The sequence below is a fragment of the Eschscholzia californica genome, unplaced genomic scaffold (genome assembly GCF_041429995.1).
Source record: "Eschscholzia californica isolate CP2 unplaced genomic scaffold, dmEscCali1.0.p SCAF_4, whole genome shotgun sequence".
In the NCBI taxonomy this organism is placed as follows: Eukaryota; Viridiplantae; Streptophyta; class Magnoliopsida; order Ranunculales; family Papaveraceae; genus Eschscholzia; species Eschscholzia californica.
The window spans coordinates 13,514,268-13,540,373 of record NW_028238461.1 but is presented as its reverse complement, the minus strand read 5'-3'; the positions used below and the strand labels follow the sequence as shown (position 1 = coordinate 13,540,373).

At 33.0% G+C, this 26,106-nt stretch overlaps 2 non-coding genes across 2 annotated transcripts; both read left to right on the top strand.

The window, feature by feature from the left end:
• Positions 1–9,783: 9,783 nt before the first annotated feature.
• Positions 9,784–9,856, top strand: TRNAA-UGC (transfer RNA alanine (anticodon UGC)). Its single transcript has one exon. It is a non-coding gene; the product is annotated as a tRNA-Ala (tRNA).
• An 8,819-nt stretch (positions 9,857–18,675) lies between these two features.
• On the top strand, positions 18,676–18,748 carry TRNAA-UGC (transfer RNA alanine (anticodon UGC)). Its single transcript has one exon. It is a non-coding gene; the product is annotated as a tRNA-Ala (tRNA).
• The last annotated feature ends 7,358 nt before the right edge of the window (positions 18,749–26,106 follow it).

Here is a 26,106-nt window from a genome sequence, read left to right as displayed (position 1 = left end):
GCTCTAATGTCATACATAAAGTGCACTCTTACTGTATTGTTGTTTACTCTTCCAAAATTTCTAGGTTTAATACTAATTATCTTACCCATACAGCTGAAGATGAAATCAAAATCTTCTTTGTTCTGTAAAGCCTGAGGTACTTTGTACAAAGTACATCTCATCGGCTCAAAGTACAAGTCATCTGTGGTATCATTCAAAGGGAGCACCACCTCTTTAAGTACAAGTATCATACCTCTTAAGATCCAAGGCCTTCCAAAGTTCAGAGCATCCAAGACAAATTGACTCTTTGGCTTGATCAGAAAGGTGTTTACCGGCCCCTCTAAAGGAAGATAATCACAATCTCTAAAGAACTTCGATTGAGGATACAACATTTTCTTTATAAACGATAGCCCTACATCATAAGGGCAGACCCATCTAGCTATAAATCCTGCATCTATCGGCTGCAGCTCCTGTCTGGAAGATGGTTTGGTGTATCGTAGAGTTAGTTTACCATGAGAGGAGATGGAGAAGTGGGAAGCCATTTGCACGCAGAGATGAGGAAGAAGATAATAGTAAGTATGATAGTATCTCCGCTTGTCCCTCTTTGGAGAGTATAAATATATCAACTGGAGCTCAAAGAAGACAAATATAAACCCCAAAATACCATCATTATTCGCCATGCAGAACCTCGGGAATCCACTATCCCCCAGAATCATCTATTATTCAGACGTGAAGTGGACTATTGACATACTTGAAAGACAGAATGAATGACGGCTAACCTAACCGGAAATACCAAACGACCACAGAAAGAAACAAAACCAGCAAGAAGGAGAAGATCGACCGACAACCAGCAAGACAAGTGGTGAAGGATTACCTTTACGTGTTGGTATTGATGGTCAGCGTATCTTGAATTTGTTGCCGTCCGATCTTGAGCCCCCAGTTGAATTGAAGTGCCTCCAATCCCGGTTGTTTCTAGCCTGGGAAAACCCCCTTTAGCGTGCTTAGGTTTTAATGATTTGTTGTCTTATGCTAGCTCGAGAGTAATTGAGGGTGGTTGTTTATTGTGATTGTGCTTCTTGCCGTTGTCTGCTTTAATTAGGTTTAGGTTTTGGAAAGGGGATCTGGAGATAGAAAGGAGAAGAAGGGAATCGCCAACGTGACGTCAGGCCGCTCACTCTCTCTCCTAAAAAAATCTCCCCCGAGATGTTTAATCCCCTCATTTTGCTTGCTATGATCACAAAGTAAGGTGCCAATAAAAAATATTACTATTATCTTGGGATGCTACTATACAGTACTACTGCTTTGCTCGCTTGCACCATTTGGTAAAGGGGAAAAATTAACCTAAACTTAGCTATTTTTATTTTTTGGTGGGTGCCGTTGCCGGTAAGTTTTGGTGCTGTTGCCGTCGCCGGTAGGTGTCGGTGTCATTGCCGTCGCTGGAGAATGCTGCACTCTTTTCTAGGGGTTTGGAAGAAAAATTAATTGGAACTCTTTTCTAAGGTGCTTCTAAAGACACCGGGCCAAAAGGCTGTTAGTATACAAAAAATTTATTGACTTGGGTCAATGACCTTTGACCCGAAGTCTCTATAAGCACCAGTTTTTAATGTGGGTGACGTTCACCTTCATTTGCTTCTTCCATCTTTCTTCTTCTTTATCTCTCAATCTTCACTTGCATGGCGTTTCTGATTTTACTCTTGCCCTAGCAAGATAAAATTCAGTAACTAGTAAAGAAAACAATTGACTCTTTGTTCTTGATTGGTTGATAAGTTAATTGTTCTTAATTTGAACCAAGATTTACTTTGTATGATTAAAAACTTTTTGTTGTTCCTGTTTTACATATTTCATGGATCAAAGAGAGAAAATCAGAGGTAATATTTGAGGTTAAGTTTATCTTTTAAGTAAGATGATAATTTTTCGGTTGATAAACGTTGTAAAGGATGATACATTTCCGTCTATATTACCGAAAAATTAATTATCTCTTTTTCGGTTGATCAACAATGCAGAAGATGGTAATTTTCGATCAATCTTGCATCAACAAAGTAGAAGATGATAATTTTCTGTTAATATTGCTGAAAATGTATCTTCTTTTAGTTGCCGTAAATTATGTTATCTTTTTGTTTTTCTGACCGATATTCTTCATCGTTATAAACATTTATTGACCGAAATTTTTGTTCGTTGATAAAGAAAATGCTTTTGATCTAGAAATTGTCTTTTTTTACATTTATCTTTCTTCTAGAAACATATTGCACTGTTGTAATATGAGTCAAGGATTCTTGGTATGTTGATTGATGAATGTTAACATTCCATAAATGGAGCTCCTTCAACACCAATCTCCTCCATTAATGTAGCTTCATCAAGGGAAACTTCATCTATTATTATAACAAAAATAAACTTCCTATATAAGTGATGTTTTAGCTTTGGTGATTAATGGTGGTACGTGGTTGGTAAAGTTAAAAAATAACATTTGAATTTTAAATATATACTTTAGTTTGAAAATAACATTTGAATTTTAAATATATGTCTACTAGTTTTTGTATTTGAATTATAAGTTTTATTTCAAATTAAGAAGATGTATCTCTACAACTTTAACTACTTTTATGAAAGGTTGCAAACTTTCATAAAAGTTGTCTCATTCTTTATAAATAAGAGAATTAACAAGAGAACACTTCACTTAGAAAATCAGAAATATGTTTTTATTCTATAATAAACTCTTAGCCAAATCTTGATTGTTCTTGTGCTCCTTAAGTAAATCTTCACATATTACTTTGTGCAGATTTACATAAGGCTTGTCATATCTTGGGAGGCAATTTGCTCATAACCTATAAGTAATCTCAAGTGGAGAGGGAGCAAATATTGCTTTAAGGAAAGTGTATTTAAATACACGTTTCAAGTCTCTTCAATCCCTATATTAATTTGTTGTATTACTAAATTTTTCTAACAATCTTAAAGCAATATTTTGATGGAGACCGAGACTACTATGGCAACTATTAAATTGATGAATCAAGATTTGGTGAAATTAGATCGTTTTGATGGTACTAATTTTACTCGTTGACAAGACAAACTGAAATTTCTTTTAACTGCTTTGAAAGTATTCTATATTCTTGATCCTACACTGAAATCAATTCCTGAACCAAGCGAAGAAGATACTAATGAATTAAAGGATGAAAGAAAGAAGAGAGAAGAAGATGAACTTATTTGTAGAGGTCATATTTTAAATGCATTGTCTGATCGATTGTATGATCTCTATACGGATACTCGTTCTGCCAAAGATATTTGGAATGCTCTAGAATTTAAATATAAGGCTGAAGAAGAAGGTACGAAAAAATTTCTTATTTCTAAATATTTTGATTTTAAGATGTTTGATGATAAACCTATTTTACCCCAAATTCATGAATTACAAATTATTGTGAATAAAATGAGAGTTGTCAAAATTGACATTCCTGAGTCTTTTCAAGTTGGTGCAATTATAGCAAAATTACCACCAAGTTGGAAAAACTATAGGAATAGGATTCTTCACAAATCCGAAGATTTTACATTGGAGGAAATCCAAAAACATCTTCGGATAGAAGAAGAATCAAGGTCAAGAGACAACAAGGTGGAGAATGATATTGGCATATCTAAAGCCAACATGGTAAAAAAATCAAATCATCCCAAGAAGAATAAAGAAAAATTTTCGAGTCCGAAGAGGGTTCAAGGAAAATTTAAAAAGGCTTTCCAAACCATAAAGAAACCTAAAGGTTGTTTTGTGTGTGGAAAAGTGGGACATTATGCTCGAGATTGTAAATTTCGTAAGGAACAAATGCAAGAGGCAAATGCAATAAATGAAGAGATTGTTGCAGTTTTAAGCGAAATCAATGCAATTCATGGAAAAGTTCCAGGATGGTGGTATGATACATGTGCCACGGTTCATGTATCATATGATAGAGCAGTATTCAAAACCTATGGTTCAATAAATGATGGTCAAGAAGTTCAAATGGGAAATGAAGTGCGTTCTAAAGTACTTGGTAAAGGTAATGTTGAACTTGTATTCACATCGGGAAAGAAAATTACTTTATCAAATGTACTTCATGTTCCTGATATGAATAGAAACCTAGTAAGTGGTGACTTATTGGGAAAACCTGGAATAAAGTCGGTGTATGAATCGGGCAAATTAATTTTGTCTAAAAGTGGTGTATTTGTTGGGAAAGGTTATTCTTGTGATGGAATGGTGAAACTATGTACTATGGAAAATAAAATTAATAATAATATTATATCTTCTACTTATATGCATGATTCTTTTAATTTATGGCATAATAGATTAGCACATATTGGTGTGAGTACTATTAAAAGAATGGTTAAATGTGGTTTATTATCATGTGATACTAGCAACTTGAATAAATGTGAAGTATGTATAAAGTCTAAAATGGTGAAGAAACCATTTCAAAGTGTTACTAGAACATCAAAATTTTTAGACTTAATACATACCGACATTTGTGAATTAAATGGAATTTTAACTAGAGGAGGCAAACGATACTTCATTACTTTTATAGATGATTGTTCTAGGTATACTTATGTTTACTTGTTAAAAAATAAAAGTGATGCTTTTGATGCTTTTAAAATTTATAAGGCGGAAGTAGAAAATCAATTAGAAAAGAAAATTAAGATAATTAGGAGTGATAGAGGCGGTGAATATTTTAGTGATGATTTTAATAAATTTTGTGAGACACATGGAATTATACATCAATGCACCGCACCCTTTACGCCTCAACAAAATGGCTTAGCCGAAAGAAAAAATCGTACTTTTGTTGAAATGGTAAATGCTATGTTATTAAATGCTAAGTCATCATTTTCATTATGGGGGGAAGCAATTTTATCGGCTTGCCATATTTTAAATAGGATTCCTTCAAAGAAAACTAAGATATCTCTATATGAAATTTGGAGAGGAAGAAAACCAAACATTAACTATTTTAAAGTGTGGGGGTGTCTTGCGTATTGTAGAACTACTAATCCTAAAAGGACTAAGTTGGGGGCTAAGGCTATAAAGTGCATGTTTATTGGATATTCACAAAATAGCAAGGCCTATAGACTCTTGGATTTAGAGTCTAATGTTGTAATTGAATCAAGAGAAGTAGAATTTTTTGAGAACTTGTTATCTAGTGATAATAATTGTCAAATAGATGTTCATCAAAATAAGTCTCAAAATGAGATATCTTCAAAAATTCATGAACTTCCGAATGAACCTCGAAAAAGTCAAAGAATAAGAAAAGAAAAAGATTTAGGTTTGGATCAATATGACTCTCAAAGAATTTCTTTCAATTTAGTTGAAGGAAATAGAGAAAATGTGATTAATGTGAGTCAAATCAATTTAGAAATTGGAGATGATCCTAAATCTTTCAAAGAAGCAATGGCTTCTAGAGATTCGGCGTTTTGGAAGGAAGCTATAAATGATGAGATGGATTCAATTATGTCAAACCATACTTGGAAATTAGTTGATCTACCACCCGGTTCAAAGGCAATTGGTTCTAAATGGGTATTTAAAAAGAAATACCATACCAATGGCACACTTCAAACATTTAAGGCTAGATTAGTAGCCAAGGGTTTTCGACAAAAAGAAGGAATAGATTATTTTGACACATATGCACCCGTAGCTAGAATTACTTCCATTAGATTAATGTTTGCTATTGCATCTATTCATAACCTTCATGTACATCAAATGGACGTAAAAACCGCATTCTTAAATGGAGACCTTAATGAGGAAGTCTATATGGAGCAACCGGAAGGATTTATTCTTCAAGGAAATGAAAATAAAGTATGCAAACTTGAAAAATCCTTATATGGCTTAAAACAAGCTCCTAAACAATGGCATAATAAATTTGATAGTGTTATTACTTTAAATGGTTTTAAGCATAATAGTGCGGATAAATGTTTGTATTTCAAAACTTGTGATAGATATACAATTATTATTTGTTTGTATGTTGATGATATGTTACTAATCTGTAATAAACTAGAAGGCATTCTAGAAACTAAGACATTTTTGTCTTCTACTTTTAAAATGAAAGATCTTGGAGAAGTTGACACTATCTTGGGTATAAAAATTAAGAAAAATAGTGGGGGTTATTCTTTATGTCAATCTCATTATATTGAAAAAGTACTTAACAAATTTAGTCATCTTAATATAAAAGAGACTAATACCCCATTTGATCCAAGTATCAAATTAATTCAAAATAGTGAAAGAGCGGTTGCTCAACTTGAGTATGCAAGTGTTATCGGAAGTCTTATGTATGCGACACAATGCACAAGACCGGATATAGCATATGCAGTAAGTAAATTAAGTAGATATACAAGTAACCCAGGTATTTCACATTGGGAAGCAATCAAAAAAGTTTTAGGTTATCTTAAAAAGACTAAAGCTTTAAACCTTCAATATTCAAAATTTCCTGAAATTTTGGAAGGATATTCAGACGCAAGTTGGATATCTAGTGGAGATGATAAAAAATCAACCACGGGTTGGATATTTACTTTTGGTGGTGGAGCAATTTCTTGGGGATCCAAGAAACAAACTTGTATAACTCATTCTACTATGGAATCCGAATTCATAGCATTAGCGGCAACGAGAAAAGAAGCTGAGTGGTTAAGAGACCTACTCATTGAGATTCCATTCATTAAAAAACCAATTCCACCCGTTTCAATTTTTTGTGATAGTCAAGCCACATTAGCACGTGCATATAGTGGAGTATATAGTGGCAAGTCTAGACATATTAGTCTACGACACGAGTATGTAAAACAATTAATTCAAGATGGAATTATTTCGATTACATTTGTGAGATCAAATCAAAATCTAGCGGATCCTTTTACCAAACCTCTACCAAGAGATATGGTAAAATCAACATCTAGTGGGATGGGGTTGAAACTCTTACATTAAAAGTCACCAATGATGGCAACCCAACCTAATACTAGGAAATAACTAGTCTTAGGTTCAATGGGTAACAACAAGTTATTGATAAGTGACTAGTTCAACACTTTAATTTATATATAACCCCATTAAAAGATGAAAAGTGTTGGTTGCTACGAAGTGAGTTTGAGTTTAATACTCTTAATGAAGTTCAGTCGATAATGACAAGTATCTCTAAAGTAGCAAAGATACTGAAAGAACTTCAACTATGTGAACTTAGAGGTGGTGCCGCCTCTCATTAGATTAGAGTTTGTCTAAGGATAGTTCATGAAACCAAGAAGCACATGGCCATAAAAGTGCTAAGCGAGAATTGTGTGGAGCAGAAGAACAAATGTATTGTGTGTGTGGTGTAACCGGTTTTATCATAAGGAATAACTGGTTCAAAGCTACAAGCTACCTGGGATTTCGATAGAACTTTGTGCACTTACACTAAGGTATGGTTCAAATCGAAAGATACCATATTTTATGCATTAATACTACCTAAATATATTTGGCTAAGTAGGTTTCTAATAAAATTGTTCAAGTGGGGGATTGTTGAAAAATATGAACAATTTGTTTTGTAAAGTTAATTTAATTTGAATATACTTTAGTTTGAAAATAACATTTGAATTTTAAATATATGTCTACTAGTTTTTGTATTTGAATTATAAGTTTTATTTCAAATTAAGAAGATGTATCTCTACAACTTTAACTACTTTTATGAAAGGTTGCAAACTTTCATAAAAGTTGTCTCATTCTTTATAAATAAGAGAATTAACAAGAGAACACTTCACTTAGAAAATCAGAAATATGTTTTTATTCTATAATAAACTCTTAGCCAAATCTTGATTGTTCTTGTGCTCCTTAAGTAAATCTTCACATATTACTTTGTGCAGATTTACATAAGGCTTGTCATATCTTGGGAGGCAATTTGCTCATAACCTATAAGTAATCTCAAGTGGAGAGGGAGCAAATATTGCTTTAAGGAAAGTGTATTTAAATACACGTTTCAAGTCTCTTCAATCCCTATATTAATTTGTTGTATTACTAAATTTTTCTAACAGTGCTGGTGGTGGTAGGGTATTGGTGGTGGAGCTTGAAGATGAAGAAGAATAAGATATTCTCTTGATTTATAATAAAATGTATCACTTAATATCAATTTGGTCCCTTAAATTTTTTTATTTTAGTCCTTAAGTGATTTGTAAATAACAAATTTGCTCTGTAGAGAGCTTTTCCTGCTCTAAAATACCGCCGACCCTAAAAATTAGATAACATAAAAAGAGAAAGAATACAGAGTCAATTGACCCCTCATCCACTAATCAAGTTTCTTTTCAATTGTTGGAGAAAGTAATGAGGAGAGAGAAAGAAATAAGAGCGTAAAATGTTTGGAAAGAATAGATAAAAGTTGAAAGAAGAAAAATGGCAAGCTAAAGTTAACTGACAACATTTTTAGTAACAAGAAATACCGAGCCACATTTTTCCACCTTTGTTAGAGGATGTTTGCTCCTACGGAATATATGGAAAGATTGTAACAAGAAAATATTTTCGCTGCCACACTTCCCATTTTTTTTGTTGCTATTTTTACCATATATTTTTTTTTGTTCCTTTTTATCCAAAGATGATATTAATACATTACGAAATCTTTATTCTTTTGTTATTCATCTTTCTTTTGCCCTATTAAATTGTGTATGGAGATGAAATTTTAGAGTTGTATCTTCTATGCTTCACTTTTTTTTGTTGTCTGTGGTTGTTTTTAATTTTTTTATTTTCTAGTTAATTTCACACAATTCCTTATTTTTTGGGACATGTAATAAGTGAAAGCGTTTGTAGATTATTTACAAATGAGTTGTAAGTGTTTCATATTTTCTCTAAACTTTAAAATCTAATTATATATAATGCAAGAAAGAAAAAAACGACGGGTTCCACCAAATTCTTTGGTGAAAAATGACATTATTGACCCAAAATTTTGGATAAAAGTGTAGCCGAATAATTTCATCGTTCAAACCATCAATTGGCCGAAATTTTAAGTCGCTGACAAAACTAAAAATTTTGATTTTACCTTAGATCTGAGTTTTCTTGAGAAGAATCACTACAATTTGTTTTTATCTTACGTCTAAAAACATGTCTTCACTCAAAATATTATTACTATGAGTCCAATGATTCTTGATAACTCTTGAATATTAAACCTCCGTTAATGAAGATTATTGAACTACAAACTCAAACATTGAAGCTTTTTGGAATATTAAATTTCTCCATGTTTGTGGTGGATGATTGTAGTGGATGGTGGTAGTAGGGTTTGGAGATGGAAAAAGACATTTATTTTTAGTTTGACTTTAACAAGAATTGTATGATCTATAAATGACAAAGTTTTACTTATGTAAATAAAACACACTCCGAAAAAATAAAGATTCAGATAAAGCAAGGGTAGTTTTGTTCTTCATCTAGACCATTCATGTACCGTCTTTTTATCCATCTTTATCTGTCTCTTCAGAACTCTCTTTTTTTATCTTCATCTAGACAGAGAAAACAAGGGTAATCTCTTCAAAAAGCAAAAGTTAGAACTATATGGCCTGTAAGACTTAACCCTAAATTTGATGGATGAGACAGAGGGTCACTCTAAAAAGTCAGAGGGGTGATGAAAATATTGGGCGAGCTCTCGGGCTATGGTCGCGGATATTTATTTTCTAGATTTTTCAGGTAGGGAAGTCGGTTGAAGGGCTATGCCTATGTCATGTCCACTAGTACCCGCCTTTACGGACCGGGTAAGCCCGGCTCGGGCTTATTCTTCCCGCTGAACTTTCATGGTCCGGATGGTCACCTTCGAGTCTTGAGTTTTGCGGACCATTTTCCCAGACTTCGTAGAATATGTGAATACAGAGATTATATGACAAGTTGGGGATGTAGCTCAAATGGTAGAGCGCTCGCTTTGCATGCGAGAGGTACAGGGTTCGATCCCCTGCATCTCCATGTGGTTTTAGTTTTGGGACATTAGTTCATTTTGTTATAAAACACAAATTTTTTTTGTGTTGAACTACAATTCTTCTTGATAACAAAATGAACTAATGTCAAAAAAATTAAATCAAAAAAAAGTTTTCCAAGCATTAACGATGTGGTTTCGAAAATTTTGTGACAGAGTTATGCCCCATAATTAGAGCTGCCCCAGAAGATTATAAACTAATTTCTTTCCAGTAGTGCAAAGCGAGCGCTCTACCATTCCCATATTTGAGAATTGATTATAAACTAATCTCTTTGACAAGAGTTAAACATGGTCCGGCTCGCTTTGACAAGTTGAGGATGGACTACTAGAAAGAGTTAAAAGTGGAAAGTCTTCAAGAAGGATTATAAACTAATTTCTTTGGACTACTAGAAAGAGTTAAACATAGAAAAGTAAATTTGCTAAACAATTTCCACTTTTAACTAAAATATTTGAATTTTGAGCCGCACACAACTAACTAGATGAAATGGACCTTTTTTTTAATATCACCATGGCAACTTAAAATATGACAATTGACATCATTTCCATGTTCATTTTAGGAACAAAGTAACTATTTAATCTTGTACTAACAAAAAAAAGAAAAGCAACTATTTAATGATAATTAGTTGGATATTAAGAATTAAGAATTCACATGTTAGGCCATCATCAGTTTCTACTTTTAACTGAAAAACATTTGAATTTTGAACGGGTAGGCAAAATATTTAGGTTAATTGAACTTTTATTTGTTAAAATTAGAAAAAAACAATTTCGATTAAAAATGGAAATTTTTTATGACTTAACAATCGAAAGAAATAACTGTCTCAGCTGGTTTACAAGACACCATTTCTATCTTTTGTGCAAACAAAGTAATTACTCCCTCCGTCCCATTTTGTTTGATTGTTATTCTTTTTAGGATTTTTGAGTCAACAATCCAAAATCTGGGGGGTAAACCCAAAAAAAATCCACTCTTGCCCAAAAATTAGTTGCAGGTCCAAATGTCAGTTTTTTTTATTCCCCTCTTGCCCTTGGACAAGACATGCTGACGTTTTCCTAGAAAAAAAAATGACTGGTAAATAAAATAATTTACCAGTACACGAAAAATTCAAAGTTTCAAAATTTGAAACGAAATTTCAAATTCCCGCCCAACAAACCATCTCTTCCCGGTAAATAAAATAATTTTTCGTACACAAAAGATTCCAATTTTCAAATTTTTTTGAAATTTTCAAACGAAATCTTTTTTTCGAAATTTTGAAATTTTCAAACGAAATTTCAAATTCCCGGGCAAATTTTCAAATTTTTTTTGAAAATTTTAAATTCCCGCCCAGCAAAAGTGTCTAGTACAGAAAAATTTTTCCAGTAAATAAAATAATTTCCCGGTCACAAATTTTTTTTTTCGAAGTTTTGAAATTTTCAAACGAAATTTCAAATTCCCGCCCAAATTTTTTACGAAATTTCAAATTCCCGCCCAGCAAAAATGTCTAGTACAGAATAAAAATTTCAGTAAATAAAATAATTTTCCGAAAAAATTTTCGTTTTCCGGGAATTTTTCGGTGGCTGTTCCGTAATTTTCTGAACAGTACAGATTCTGATGGACGGGTTGTCAGATTATTTTTCAGAAAAAAAATCGTTTCCCGAGAATTTTCGATGGCAATTTTGTAATTTTCGATGGCATGAACGGTAAATACTTTATTTTCTAAGGGCCCTTTACGTAATTTTGACCCCCCAAACTGACACATTGGACCTCCCTTACATTTTTAGGCAACTTTGGGTGGGATTTTCATTTTGGCCCCCTTTTTGGACCAATGGCCCAACCCCTCTTCTTTTTATGGGTGTCCCAAAATGTTTATTCACTTTCCTTTTATAACATTCATTTAATTCTTAAAATGATGAAACTTTCAAGACTACCCTTTAGTCTGAATACTATTCAAAGGTTCTAATTGGTTCTACGATCTACCAATGTTATATTTAATGAAATACTCTATATTAAATGAGGGTAGTTTAGGAAAAGTCTTTATAATTGTCCACAATAAATAACATTCCTTAATAAGTTCAATTTCCCAAAACTACAAACAAAATGGGACGGAGAGAGTAATTAATGATAATTAATGGTAATTAGTTGTATATCAAGAACACATATTCACATTTTCCTCACAAAGTTTTCGTAATTTATTCATTCCATAAAATCCTAAAAAAAAAACTTTATTTAAATGATGTCTGTTTCAGTTCTTCCTCCTCCTTCATGAACAGAAGAGTAAGAATTGGGAAACCAGAAAGAGATAATATGGCTAAAGATTCAGTTTATATTAGAAAACTCAAGTCAGCACTTGGGCTTTTTGTTATCCGGTAAGCTTGTTAATTTCTCTTAGCAAGTAGCAAGTTCCACTCTCTTAGATTATGTCTAATAGTCTTTCTTTTTTTTTTTGTTGAAACAGTTTGATGAAGTTGTGGGATGGTTGTGAAGGCAAATTCTTTTCACTAGATGATTTAGCCGAAACATTACGTACTAATTATCATCTTAATTTATTGAGCTTTTCTTATGAGTAATGATAGAAGAGGCTATAAGTTAAATCCGACCTATACAAAATCAACTGTCTTCATTTTCGAGTCAACTTTCTCTTTCTCGTGATAAACTTTTTTCACTCTTGATGGACAGTTGATTTCTATTTAGGTTTGGGATAGGTCTACTTTTGTAGCTTCTTCTGTCATTTTTGTAATCTTATTTCTTTTAGTGAACCTAAGCTGAGTAGTGTTTGTTTTTTAAAGTAAAATTTGAAATCTGACTCGAGGTCAACTGAACTAACTTGAGGCAGATTTAACTTGTCACGTTTGTCTTGTCCAAATGACTACTTTAGGTGGATTTTGGGTCAATTGAGGAGACTATTCATGCAATGATAAAAAAAAACAAACACTATCTTAGGAGATAGCATGTGTCTCTTTATTGAAGAGACAAGAGTTAGAATTTTGTTGTTTCTAGAACAAAATTCTTCTTTTGTTTCCTTGCTTTCTATGAGTTCAATTTCAATGCATGATTTCTCATTATTGATTGTTCTTTATAAATTCTTCTGAGATGTCAGGAATCAAATGTGTTCATATATGGAGGGCCAATGATATTCTTAATATCTTAGAAGGCATTGGAGTAAGCTTTCTCCCAAAAGAAGGAACTATCTAGTTTTCATTTTTGTTTTCTTTCTATTATAGATCAAAATTTCTAATACTTTTTTGAGTCCTAAAGGTGGTTTCTTGGAAAGATACACATCTTTATTGTTGGAATGGTTATAAAGGAATGCATCATACCTTAAACAATCAAAGGGTAATCTAGCTCTCACATGTGTATGTGATTGAAAGATGATGTTTAGAGTTCGGAAAAAGAAATTTTTACCCTAACTTCTGTTTTGATATTTGTTTTTAGAAAGCAGTCATTGGAGGGCCCACCATTAGCCGCATCGAAGTACATCACTTTGCTAATTTAAGAGTAAGTATAATAGAGTTTTGTAGAATTGCGTGCAGATTGCAACTCGGTTTACGTGTGAAGCTCACTTTAGTTGGATGACAAATATATGTCCCCCCACCGTGGAAACTAGAGTTTGAATCTTACTGTTAAAGAAAAACAAGGTTTACGGCCCCCTCAACTCTAAATTTTAGTTGAAAGGATACTGAATTCAAAACTTGGCGCCTTCCATATGGGAGGAGAGACCAAGTACTTTTGGCTACCCGGGCAAGAATTGTAAATCTTGGATGTGGAGTGTTTAAACAAAGTTTAAAATATAAATAGATATTTAGGGCTTGGATATTTGATTAGATGACTGGAATTTAGAGTTTAGAGGTGAATTTTTGATATAATCTTCGTAATCATATAACTATTCAAGTACATCTTGATATGAAAATTTAAGCAAAATAATCACTTAATCTATTAATCTTTTCAGGTAGTAGAGAATGACAGAGAGAATAATCAGGCACAATCCTCTCAAGATGGTATATTTCTCTTCCTTTTGTCTCTTAAATTTTATAGAGAGAAAAGCAATCCATTGAATGATATTTCATGCACTAATTAACCCACTATACAAATTTAATTTAGCAATTCAGTCATCTAGTTAGAAAAGTCTTGATCATCCGGACCGCTCATTTTGGGCATATGTTCAACAAGAACGGCATAGATCTCGGTAAAACGTTCTTTAAGTAGTGATTTGTCTAATTAGTAAGGTTATTTAGCATTATCCACTTCATTATTTTTTTGAGAAATCGACTACGTTCTGTGTTAGTCGTTACAAGGCATTGATACATCTCGAAGATGTGATAAGCTCGATAACTGGGCTACCAGTTGTTGGCTATCCACTTCATTATTGATTATGAAAGCACTTGGAAGAGGAAGTAGCTAATGTTCTTCCTTTTTGTCGAAATTCACCAATATGAGCATATAATAGGAAATCTCTAGGAAAACTATATATAATTCATTAACGCATGATGTGGAACACGTCGATATATATATGCGCAGTCAGGCCTAATATGTAATCAAACCTTTCCATCTTTGAAGTCATTCGAAATGAACACATCCATAAAGCGAACGAATTGGAGAAAGATTGTGTATATTAATTGTTCCTCGAGTCGTACTTTGCTTTACCCTTATTTCTTTCTTATGTATCTTCATTAGGCATGACAGGAAGAAGGTCTATTAATGATCTTACAAAGGATTTTGTCAGACTTCTAATCTTCTTTCATGTAAGCTACTTGAAACTTTGTTAATCTATCTTGTTAATATAGTTTCAAACTTTTACTTCTTCATGTTTCTCTTTTATTGTACTCTTTCTAAAGCTTCTTTACTTCTCTTTCAGATATCTGAAATGACGTTAACGCTTGACCAGGCGAAGAATATATTGCTTGACGAGGATGAACGTAAATACCTTATCTCTTTTTATAGAATATTGATTGAAGATTGAAAGTAACAGAAAACCTACAATCAAAATTCAACCATTGTTGATTTTATCAATCTTTGTAGGTAATGATACTAAGAAGGTTGAACGCTTACATGACATCGAGAGTATTCTTCGTTCTTTGGATCTCATAGAGAAGGTATATAAACTAAAATCAATAACTACTCAATTACATAGAAAAGAACGAACTAAACGAAGCATTAATTAAGTAGTCCCACATTGATTGTTTTCAGACTCAAGATTTGGCGGACGAAAAGAAGGTAACATTGAAATGGTTGGGGATTAAAGGAAAACAAATGAAGTCTAAGAAAAGGTCTTGTGGGGAAGAAATGTCATCAGATATAGATATGAAAAGAAACAAAATTGATTCTATAATTAACCGAAGTTGTTTGAAGCTGGAAAAGTTGAAATTGGAAGAAAAGATAGTGCATTGCACTGAACAGGAAAATAATGGAAGTGAAAAGGAGGTGTGCGAAAGTGTCTGGATTAATGATACAAAGGGTAGTGTAGGGACGGGGCAAAGCGGCCAGACCGTATCAGATATGGCACCTAAGCTTCATGCATCTTATCATGGTGAAGGTATCATCTTAAACTACTAACATGTATGTATATATATATATAACACGCGAACGATGACAATGATATTGGGTTTTTGTTGTTGTTATGTGGCAGAGGCGATGGACTTATCCTGATTGAAGGCACAAAGAAACTCGAGCTATGATGAGCTCAATGACTAATATAAATCAGAGAACAAGTTCATGAAGAACTAAATCCTTTCTCCTCATCTTTCCAAATCACTTTAAATAACCAAACTTTTATGTTATGGTCTTTGTTTTGTTATGGTTTTTGTTTAGTGCCTTTTGTTTTGTCATGGACAAGTTAAGAAGAGATGGCCTTATTTCTTTAGTTGGATTGGGTTTTTCTCTACACCAACTATAGATATTGGGTATCCTTCATTAATATTTGTATGAATTCTGTTTGTCTTGTGTGTCTTCTTTCTCTAGTGTTGTTTGGTTAAGAATGTTATGAAATTTGATGGTTTAGTTGTGATGGGTTTAAATTGGAAATATATATAGTTGATATATGTCGTAGCAGAGGTAAACAAGTACTAAAATTAGGTTGTAGGCGAGGCAAACTATTTACCTCCATCACTCCATATATATTTACATTAATAAGAGGTTACAACAAAACTATATATAGTCGATATATCGTAGCAGAAGTATACAAGTACTTTACATAAGATATTACATCAAAATAGAAGGGGGTAAAGAAAGAAAAATGATAGAAGAGGTCACAAACCTAGACCTCCTCCATACCTAGATTAGAAATTAATATCTGGTACGCAGATTAGAAACTAAACTCCACCTAGATAGGGAAATTGAATTTGTGTCGTTATCTTATTCTCGAACGTGTAGGATTCCTGGTTTGGAGTCCTACAACTATTTAGAAGTGATCTTTTGATTTCAAAATTAAATCCTTCATTTTCGATTATCATGTTATGTATTATAATACATACCTTTGTGATATCCCAGTGCCTTTAAATTCCGAAAATGTGTCGGTCTTCAGATAATAGCAAGACGAGCTTGCAATACACCAAAGGCTCGTTCAACATCTTTTTTGTAGTTGAAAGTCGATATCAAAATCCCACATATGTACATCACACACGTGATAACATTTTAATTTTGGGTTGGGAGCCCAATCTCTACGCATTAGGCTTGCTCTTAAGTAATAGAGAGAATACTAAAGAACCAAAACACCTTAAGAACTCTGCAATCCTTTTATAATGCTGTTTACAACCTTCAGGTCTGCCTTATGATCCACTTATATGTTGTTAACGTTTATTTATGTATCTCCAAGTCTCTTTTTTTTTTCCAACGGTATTAGACGTTTATATAATTTGCATCATTTTTGTTTATTTTAGCATTCACACGTCGATTAACTTTTCTATGCAGGATATACTTGGAGTTTTAATAGGACAAGGAATACTTTGAGTGAAGATTTATGGCATCAAGTATTAGACACTAAAGTAAATATTTTCTGTATATGTTTGACGTCTTGGAACACATTTCTGTGTCTTTTCCATGTTTAACATTTTAAGATACGTTTGTTTTAAACTAGTTAAAATGCATTTGGTTGAATGAATTTGGATTTTTAATGTCTTTAGTGTGTTTTGATGAATAATTTAGTAGGTCTATACTTTTGTAACGATTAAAATACAGGAAATTCGATCAGAAATATTGAAAATTAACGACGATTTTCTACAAAAACAATGCCGGTAGGTCAATAATCAATGACGGTGTTATAAAAACCCTCGCATCCGTCGGTAAAGGTATTGCCGACACCATTTGTAGAGGCGGGATTTATTCTGCAAGTAAAGGAACTAGCGACGTCATTTCATTATTCACGTCGGTTTAAAACCGTCGCGAATAAAATCTTTTTTTGTAATGCATTTTTTTGTTGCATTATGAAGTCTTTATTCTTGTATTATTCATCTTTCTTTTGCCCTTTTAAAGTGTGTAGGGAGATGAAATTTTGAGGGTCATGTCTTATATACTTCAATTTTTCTTTTATTGTCTGTGGTTCATTTTAACTTTTTGTTTAATTTTCTAGCTAATTTCAAACAATTCCCCATGTTTTGGGACATGTAAGTATGTAACAAGTGAAAATGTTTGTAGATAATTAACAAATGAGTTTCAACAAAAAAAAAAGACAAATGAGTTGTAAGCATTCATATTTTCTCTAAAATAAAAAATCTAATTATATAAAATGCAAAAAAGAAAGAAAAAAACGGCGGGTTCCACCGGATTCTTTTGAGAAAATTGACATCATTGACCCAAAATTTCGGATAAAAGTGTGGCTGAAAATTTCATCGTTCAAACCATCATCAATTGGTCGAAATTTTCGATGTTGACAAAAATGAAAACTTTGATTATAACTTAGATCTGAGTTTTCTTGAGAAAAATCAGTATAACTTTTTATTTATCTTACCTCTAAAAATATGTCTTCACTCAAAATATTATTACTATAAGTCCAATGATTCTTGATAACTCTTGAATATTAAAGCTCCTCCCTGAATGGAGATTCTTGAACTTCAAACTCAAACAATGAAGCTTTTTGAAATATTAAATTCCTCTATTAATGAAGCTTCATCAAACTAATTTCTTCCATGAATAGTGTTTGTGGTGGATGGGGGTAGGGTTGGGAGATGGAAGAAGACATTTATTTTTTAATTTGACTTTAACAAAAATTCTATTTTAGTCCCTATATGAATCTATAAATAACAAAATTGCTCTGTAAATACCAGCTTCCATAAAAAAAACGTAGATGATACACCCTACAAGAAAATAAAGGTTCGGAGAAAGCAAGGGTAGTTTTGTTCTTCATCTAGACCGTCTTCTATCCGTCTTTCTCTGTCTCTTCAGAACTCTTTATTTTGATCTTCATCTAGACAGAGAAAGCAAGGGTAGTAGTCTCTTCAGAAAGCAAAAATCAGAACAAAAAAAAAACCCTAGGATGAGTAATGAAGATTTAGGTTCATAACGGGTTTATATATATGCCTTGTAAGACCTAACCCTAAATGACTAAATCTGATGAATGAGACTGAGGGTCACTCTAAAAAGTCAGAGGGGTGATAAAGATATTGGGCGCGCTCTCAGGCTATGGTCGTGGGCTTTTATTTTCCGAGTTTTCCAGGGCGGAAGTCGGGTGAAGGGCTCTGCCTATGTTCCGCCCACTAGTGGCCGCCTTTACGGAACGGGTAAGCCCGGCTTAGGCTTATTCTACCCATGAACTTTCGCAGTCTGGGCGGTCATTTTCGAGTCGCGAATTTCCAGACCGTTTTCACAGCCAAGTAATATATGAATATAGAAGTTAATTGACAAGATGGGGATGTAGCTCAAATGGTAGAGCGCTCGCTTTGCATGCGAGAGGTACAGGGTTCGATCCCCTGCATCTCCATTGATTTTTAGTTTTGGGATATTAGTGTTCATTTTGTTATAAAACACAATTCTTCTTGATCATTGATCAAACTTTAAGTCTCTCTTTCAACATAGAAAAGTAAATAAGCAAAACAGTTTCCACTTTTAACTAAAATATTTAATTTTGGGCAAATGCACACAACTAACTACGTGAAATTGACCTTTTTTTGTTAGTACGACTTACTCGTGTGAGATACATGTTCCCGATCGCAACTTAAAATATGACAATTGACATCATTTCCATATTCATTTTACAAACAAGGTAACTATTCAATGGCAATTAGTTGGATATGAAGAATTCACATGTTACGCCATCATCAATTTTTACAAAATAACATTCAAATTTTGAGCAGGTAGGTAAAAATATTTTTATTTGTTAAAATTAGAAAAAACAATTATTGATTAATAATGGAAAAAAAATTTATGACTTAACAATTGAAAGCCTTAACTGTCTCAGCTTGTTTACCAGACACCATTTATATGTTTTGTACAAACAAAGTAATTAATTAATGATAAATAATGGTAATTAGTTGTATATCAAGAAAAAACATTCACATTTTCCTCACAAAATTTTCCATATTTATTCATTCCATAAACTCCTAAAAAAACCTTTATTTAAATGATCCTTGTTTCAGTTCTTCTTCTTCTCCTTCATGAACAAAAGAGTAAGAATTGAGAAATCAGAAAGAGAAAATATGGATAATTATTCAGTTTATGGTAGAAAACTCAAGTCAGCACTTGGGCTTTTTGTTATCAAGTAAGCTTGTTAATTTCTGTTTCTAGCAAGTTCCACTCTCTTAGATTATCTCTAATTGTCTTTTTTGTTGAAGCAGGTTGATGAACTTGTGGGATGGTTGTGAAGGCAAATTCTTTTCAGTAGATGATTTAACAGAAACATTAGGTAATATTTATCATCTTTCTTGGGCTTATCTTATGAGTAATGCTAGAAGAGGCTACAAGTTAAATCCTATTCTAGACCTATACAAAATCAACTGTCTTCATTTTGAAGAGGCTACAAGTTGATTCCTATTTAGGTCGGGGATAGGTCTACTTTTGTAGCATCTTCTATCATTTTCTAATCTTATTTCTTTTAGTGAAACTAAGCTGGTAATGTTTGTTTTTTTCTAAGTCAAATTTGAAATTTGACTCGAGGTCAACTGAACTAACTTGAATAAGATTTCAGAATGATTGTTTTTGCCCAACTTGTGATGTTTGTCTTGTCCAAATGACTACTTTAGGTCGATTTTGGGTCAATTGAGTAGACGATCCAGACAATGATAAAAACAAACACTATCTTAGGTGAAAGCATGCGTCTCTTTATTGAAGAGACCAGAGTTAGAATCTTATTGTTTCTAAAAAAAATTCTTGTTTTTTATTCTTGCTTTATGTGAGTTCAATTTCAATGCATGATTTCTCATTATTGATTGTTCTTTATAAATTCTTCTGAGATGTTAGGAATCAAATATATTCATACACAGAGGACCAAGGATATTCTTAATATCTTAGAAGGCATTGGAGTAAGCTTTCTCCCAAAAAGAAGGAACTATCTAGTTTTCATTTTTGTTTGCTTTCTATTATAGATCAAAATTTCTAATACTTTTTTGAGTTCTAAAGGTGGTTTCTTGGAAAGATATAGATCTTTATTGTTGGAATGGTTATAAAGGAATGCAACATACCTTAGACAATCAAAAGGTAATCTACCACTCATATGTGTATGTGATAGAAAGATGATGTTTAGAATTTGGAAAAAGAAATTTTTACCCTAACTTGTTTTTGACATTTGTTCAATTAGGAAGCAGTCATGGGAGGGCCTACCTTTGGCCTCCTCGAAGTACATCACTTTGCTAATTTAAGAGTAAGTATAATAAGGTTTGGAGACTAGAGTTTAGATCTTACTGTTAACGAAAAACAAAGGTTTAGCGAACTCTTCAACACTAAATTTTAGTTGAAGGGATACTGGATTCTAAACTTGGTGCCTTCCATATGGGAGGAGAGACCAAGTACTTTTGGCTACCAGGGCAAGCATTGTAAATCTTGGATGTGGAGTTTTTAAACAAAGTTTAAATTATATTTAGGGCTTGGATATTTGATTTATTTTTATTTTTATTTTGTTGAAACTTGGATATTTGATTAGATGACTATAATATAGGGTTTAAAGCTGTTTTTTTTTATATATATAAGCTAAATAATCACTTAATCTTTTCAGGTAGTAGAAGGTGATAGAGAGAAAAATCAACCACAATTCTCTCAAGATGGTATCTTTCTCTTCCTTATTTTTCTTAAATTTTTCCAATATATAAAAATTTTGCAGAGAGAAAAGCAATCCATTAACTGATATTTCATGCAGTAATTAACCCACTATACTAGCTTGCTAATTAATCCCTAGATCAACTTTGAGATGAGTTGGGTGTAACCGGAATTAGACAAGTCTTGATCATCCGGACCGCTCAGTTTTGAGCATATGTTCAACAAGAAACCTAGATCTTGGTAAAACATTCTTAAGTAGTGATTTGTTTAACTAGTAGGCTTAATTGTTAGGTTATTTAGCACATCATCCACTTCATTTTTGTCGAAATTCAACACCATGACCATTTAATAGGAAATCTCTAGGAAAAGTATATATAATTCATTAACATACGACGGGAACACGTCGATATATATGCCCAGTCAAGCCTAATATGTAATCAAACCTTTCCATCTTTGAAGTCATTCGAAATCCATAAAGCCAACGAATTGGAGAAAGATTGTGTATAGTAATTGTTCGTCCAGTCGTACTTTGCTTTAACCTTATTTCTTTCTTATATATATCTTCATTAGGCATGAGAGGAAGAAGTTCTATTGATGATCTTACAAAGGATTTTGTCAGACTTCTAATCTTCTTCGATGTAAGCTACTTGAAACTTTGTTAATCTATCTTGCTAATATAGTTTCAAACTTTTACTTCTTCATGTTTCTCTTTAATTTTACTCTTTCTAAAGCTTCCTTATTTCTCTTTCAGATAGCTGAAATGACGTTCTCGCTTGAGCAGGCGAAGAATATATTGCTTGACGAGGACGAACGTAAACATCTTATCAGCTTATCTCTCTTATAGAATATTGATTAAAGATTGAAAGTAACAGAAAACCTACAATTAAAATTCATCCAATGTTGATTTTATCAATCTTTGTAGGTAATGATACTAAGAAGGTTGAGCGCTTACTTGACATCGAGAGTATTCTTCGTTCTTTGGATCTCATAGAGAAGGTATATAAACTAAAATCAATAACTACTCATTTACATACAAAAGAACGAACTAAACGAAGCATTAAGTAGTCCCACATTGATTGTTTTCAGACTCAAGATTTGGCGGACGAAAAGAAGGTAACATTGAAATGGTTGGGGAATAAAGGAAAACAAATGAAGTCTAAGAAAAGGTCTTGTGGGGAAGAAATGTCATCAGATATAGATATGAAAAGAAACAAAATTGATTCTCTAATTAACCAAAGTTGTTTGAAGCTGGACAACTTAAAATTGGAGGAAAAGATAGTGCATTGCATTGAGCATGAAAATAATGGAAGTGAAGAGGTGTTCGAAAGTGTCTGGATTAATGATACAAAGGGTAGTGTAGGGACGGGGCAAAGCGGCCAGACCATATCAGATATGGCACCTAAGCTTCATGCATCTTATCATGGTGAAGGTATCATCTTAAACTACTAACATATATGTATAAATATATATATAACACGCGAACGATAACAATGATATTGGGTTTTCTTTGTTGTTATGTGGCAGAGGCGACGGACTTATCCTGATTGAAGGCACGCAGAAACTCGTGTTATGATGAGCTCAATGACTAATATAAATCAGAGAACAAGCTCATGAAGAACTAAATCCTTTCTCCTCATCTTTTCGAAGCAAATCACTTTTAATAATCAAACTTTTATGTTATGGTCTTTGTTTTGTCATGGACAAGTTAAGAAGAGATGGCCTTATTTCTTTAGTTAGATTGTGTTTTTCTACACACCAACTCAAGATATTGGGTATCCTTCATTTGTGTTTGTATGAATTCTGTTTGTCTTGTGTGTCTTCTTTCTCTAGTGTTGTTTTGGTTAAGAATGTTATGAAGTCTGATGGTTTAATTGTGATGGGTTTAAATTGGAAACATATATAGTCGACATATCGTAGCAGAAGTAAACAAGTACTAAAATTAGGTTGTATGTGAGGCAAGCTATTTACCTCCATATTTATATTAATGAGAGGTTACAACAAAAATATATATATAGTCGATGTATCGTAGCAGAAGTAAACACGTACTTTACATAGATATTACAACAAAATAGAAGGGGGTAAAGAAAGAAAAATGATAGAAGAGGTCACAAACCTAAACCTACTGGTCCTACTCCATACCTAGATTAGAAATTAGTATCTGGTACGCAGATTAGAAAATAAATTCCACCTAGATTTGGAAACTAAATTTGTGTGTCCTACCACTCTTTGGAAGTGATCTTTGTGAAATTAAGTATTTTTTTTCCATTATCATATTATGCATTAAAATACATATATTACCTAGTGCTTTTAAATCCCTAAAATGTGCCGGTCTTCGGATAATAGCAAAACGAGCTTGCAATACGCAGAAGGCTTGTTCAATATATTTTCGTAGTTGAAAGTTGATATCAAAATCCCACAGATGTACATCACATGACAATGAACACAAGTATGAGTGTAATCTAAGTGTCAACATAAGTGAAGAAGAAGGTGTAACTAAGGTGTAAGTGAGAAAAGGTATAAGTAATGGAGGTGCCTTTAGAAGAATAACAAACTTGGTAGTTAGTGGTTGTTGGGATTAACAGAATTTGTTATTCCATTCTCTCTCTATAACGGAATATGTATATGCTTATATAAGCTCATTCTCTTTGATAAAACCATTATGAAATTCAATCGATTAATGAAATCTTATCTTTCTCTGATTTCTATCATGGTATAAGAGCCTATGATTTTTTTTTCTCTGCTTCTTCTTCTTCGAATCACTTTCTCTCACTAGAAATCGAAGTTCATTCTCATTAATCTCTAATGGCTTCACAATCATCACATTCAGTTTCATCACCAAATCTTTCTTCACCAAATACCTCCATAGCTAACATAGCAAGTTTTGTCTCGGAGAAGCTTGATGGATCGAATTTTCTAATATGGAAGGATCAATTCGAAGCAATTCTAATCAGTACTGATCTTTTTGGTTTCGTTGATGGCTCAATTGTTCCTCCAGTCAAGTCAATTATAGAGAATAATCATGAAATTCCTAATCCTCTTTATCTTCAATGGAGGAAAACAGACAATTTTGTCAAATCCTGTATGAAAGCAACATTCACTCACTCTATCTCTTCGGATGTTCTTGGACTTCAAACTTCTAGAGAGATTTGGAGCTATCTTGAGCAAAATTATGTTGAAGAGTATGAGGCAAAGATTGCCTCACTTCGTGAGCAAATTCAAACCATTAAGAAAGGCGATTCTTCTACAACTGAGTATCTTCGAAAGATCAAGGTATTATCTGACTCTTTAATTGCTGTTAATGACAGATTATCTGATAAGGAACTTAGTCGAATTGTTCTCAAAGGTCTTGGAAAAGATTATCGATCTTTTGTTATAGCTATTCATAATAGAGAAACACCTATAACTTTCTCTGAACTTAGAACTCGTCTAATCCATCATGAACAATGGATGAAAACTCAAACTCAAGAGGATGAAAGTTCTGCTTATTTTGTAAAAAATCTTCCATCTAGAGCTGTTTACGTCTTTTAATCCAAATAGATCTTCTCAATCACATCAAAATTATAGGAATTCCTATCAAGTAGATCAAGGAAAGTCACCTTCTAATTCTTATAGAGGACCTTCTTCTTCTTCTAATCAAAATCTAGGAGAATCAGCTTCTGATTTTGATTTTAGTACTGTTCCTTGTGGCATATGCAAAAGATGGGGACATTTTGCTTCCAAATGTCGCTATATATATGCTCCTGATGATTCTATAAAGAATCCACAAAGTAAAAATGATCAAAATCAACCTCAAAAGAGGTTTCCACAACAATTTATACCTATCAAAGGAAATTTTGCTGGTATCCATCTTTATGAAGGTATAGATGAAAGTAAAAATGAGAAAATGGGAGCTTACTCTCCAACAGATGAGGAATTGTATGAGTCAAATTTTGACTATAATTCAGATGAATTCAATTGTGAAGAGGCAAATATGGTAGTCATAGTCCCTTCACATGAAAATACAACAAATGAAGTTCATAATACCATCACTGAGAGAGTCTGGTTGGCTGATACTGGAGCCACCAGCCATATGACAAATGATCCTACTACCATTATTGAACAACAAGAGCATAAGGGATCTGATTCTGTCATGATTGGAAATGGTCTTTCAATTCCTATTGCTGCTACAGGTAATGCTCAACTTCATACTCCATCCTATAATTTTGACTTGTTCAATGTGCTATATGTTCCTAAACTCAAAAGGAACTTACTTTCTATCTCAAAATTTACATATGACAACCAATGTTCTATGACTTTTACACCTTGGGGTTATCAAATAAAAGACTTATGGTCTGAAGACATTCTCAATGAGGGATCAGTTAGGAATCACTTATATCCTATTGTTTTTGGTATACAAAAAGATCATAATCATCAAGGCTATGCTGTGTCTCTAGCTGCACCATACTCTATTTGGCATACTAGACTAGGTCACACATCAGATGCTATTATTCATCTTCTCTCAAGAAATAAACTGATCTCTGTGCTAGATAAGCCATCTAAGAGTTTATGCCATCCATGTTCTATTGCTAAAAGTAAATTGCTACCATTTCCTATATCTGATAGCTATACTGAATCTCCTTTGTATTTGATACATTGTGACATTTGGGGTCCTTCTCCTCATGTGACTCTTAATGGAGATAAGTACTTCATACTATTTTTAGATGATTTCAGTAGGTTTTTGTGGATATATCCTCTGAAATACAAGTCTGATAGTCTCAAGTACTTCAAATTATTCAAAACCTCACATAAGAACTTATTCAATACTTCTATAAAGTATTTTCAAAGTGATGGTGCATTGGAGTTGTCCAAAGGGGAGTTCAAACAGTACTTGGATCAATGTGGAATCTTATTTAGAAGTTCCTGTCCCTATACTCCTCAGCAAAATGGAAGGGCTGAGAGGAGAAATAGATAGATCACTGAGATGGGGAATTCTATCCTTTTTCAATCTCATTCTCCAAAGAATTTATGGTTTGAAGCTTTTTCAGCTGCTGTGTTCACCATTAATAGGCTTCCAACTAGAATTCTTCATAGCAAGTCCCCTTATGAGGTATT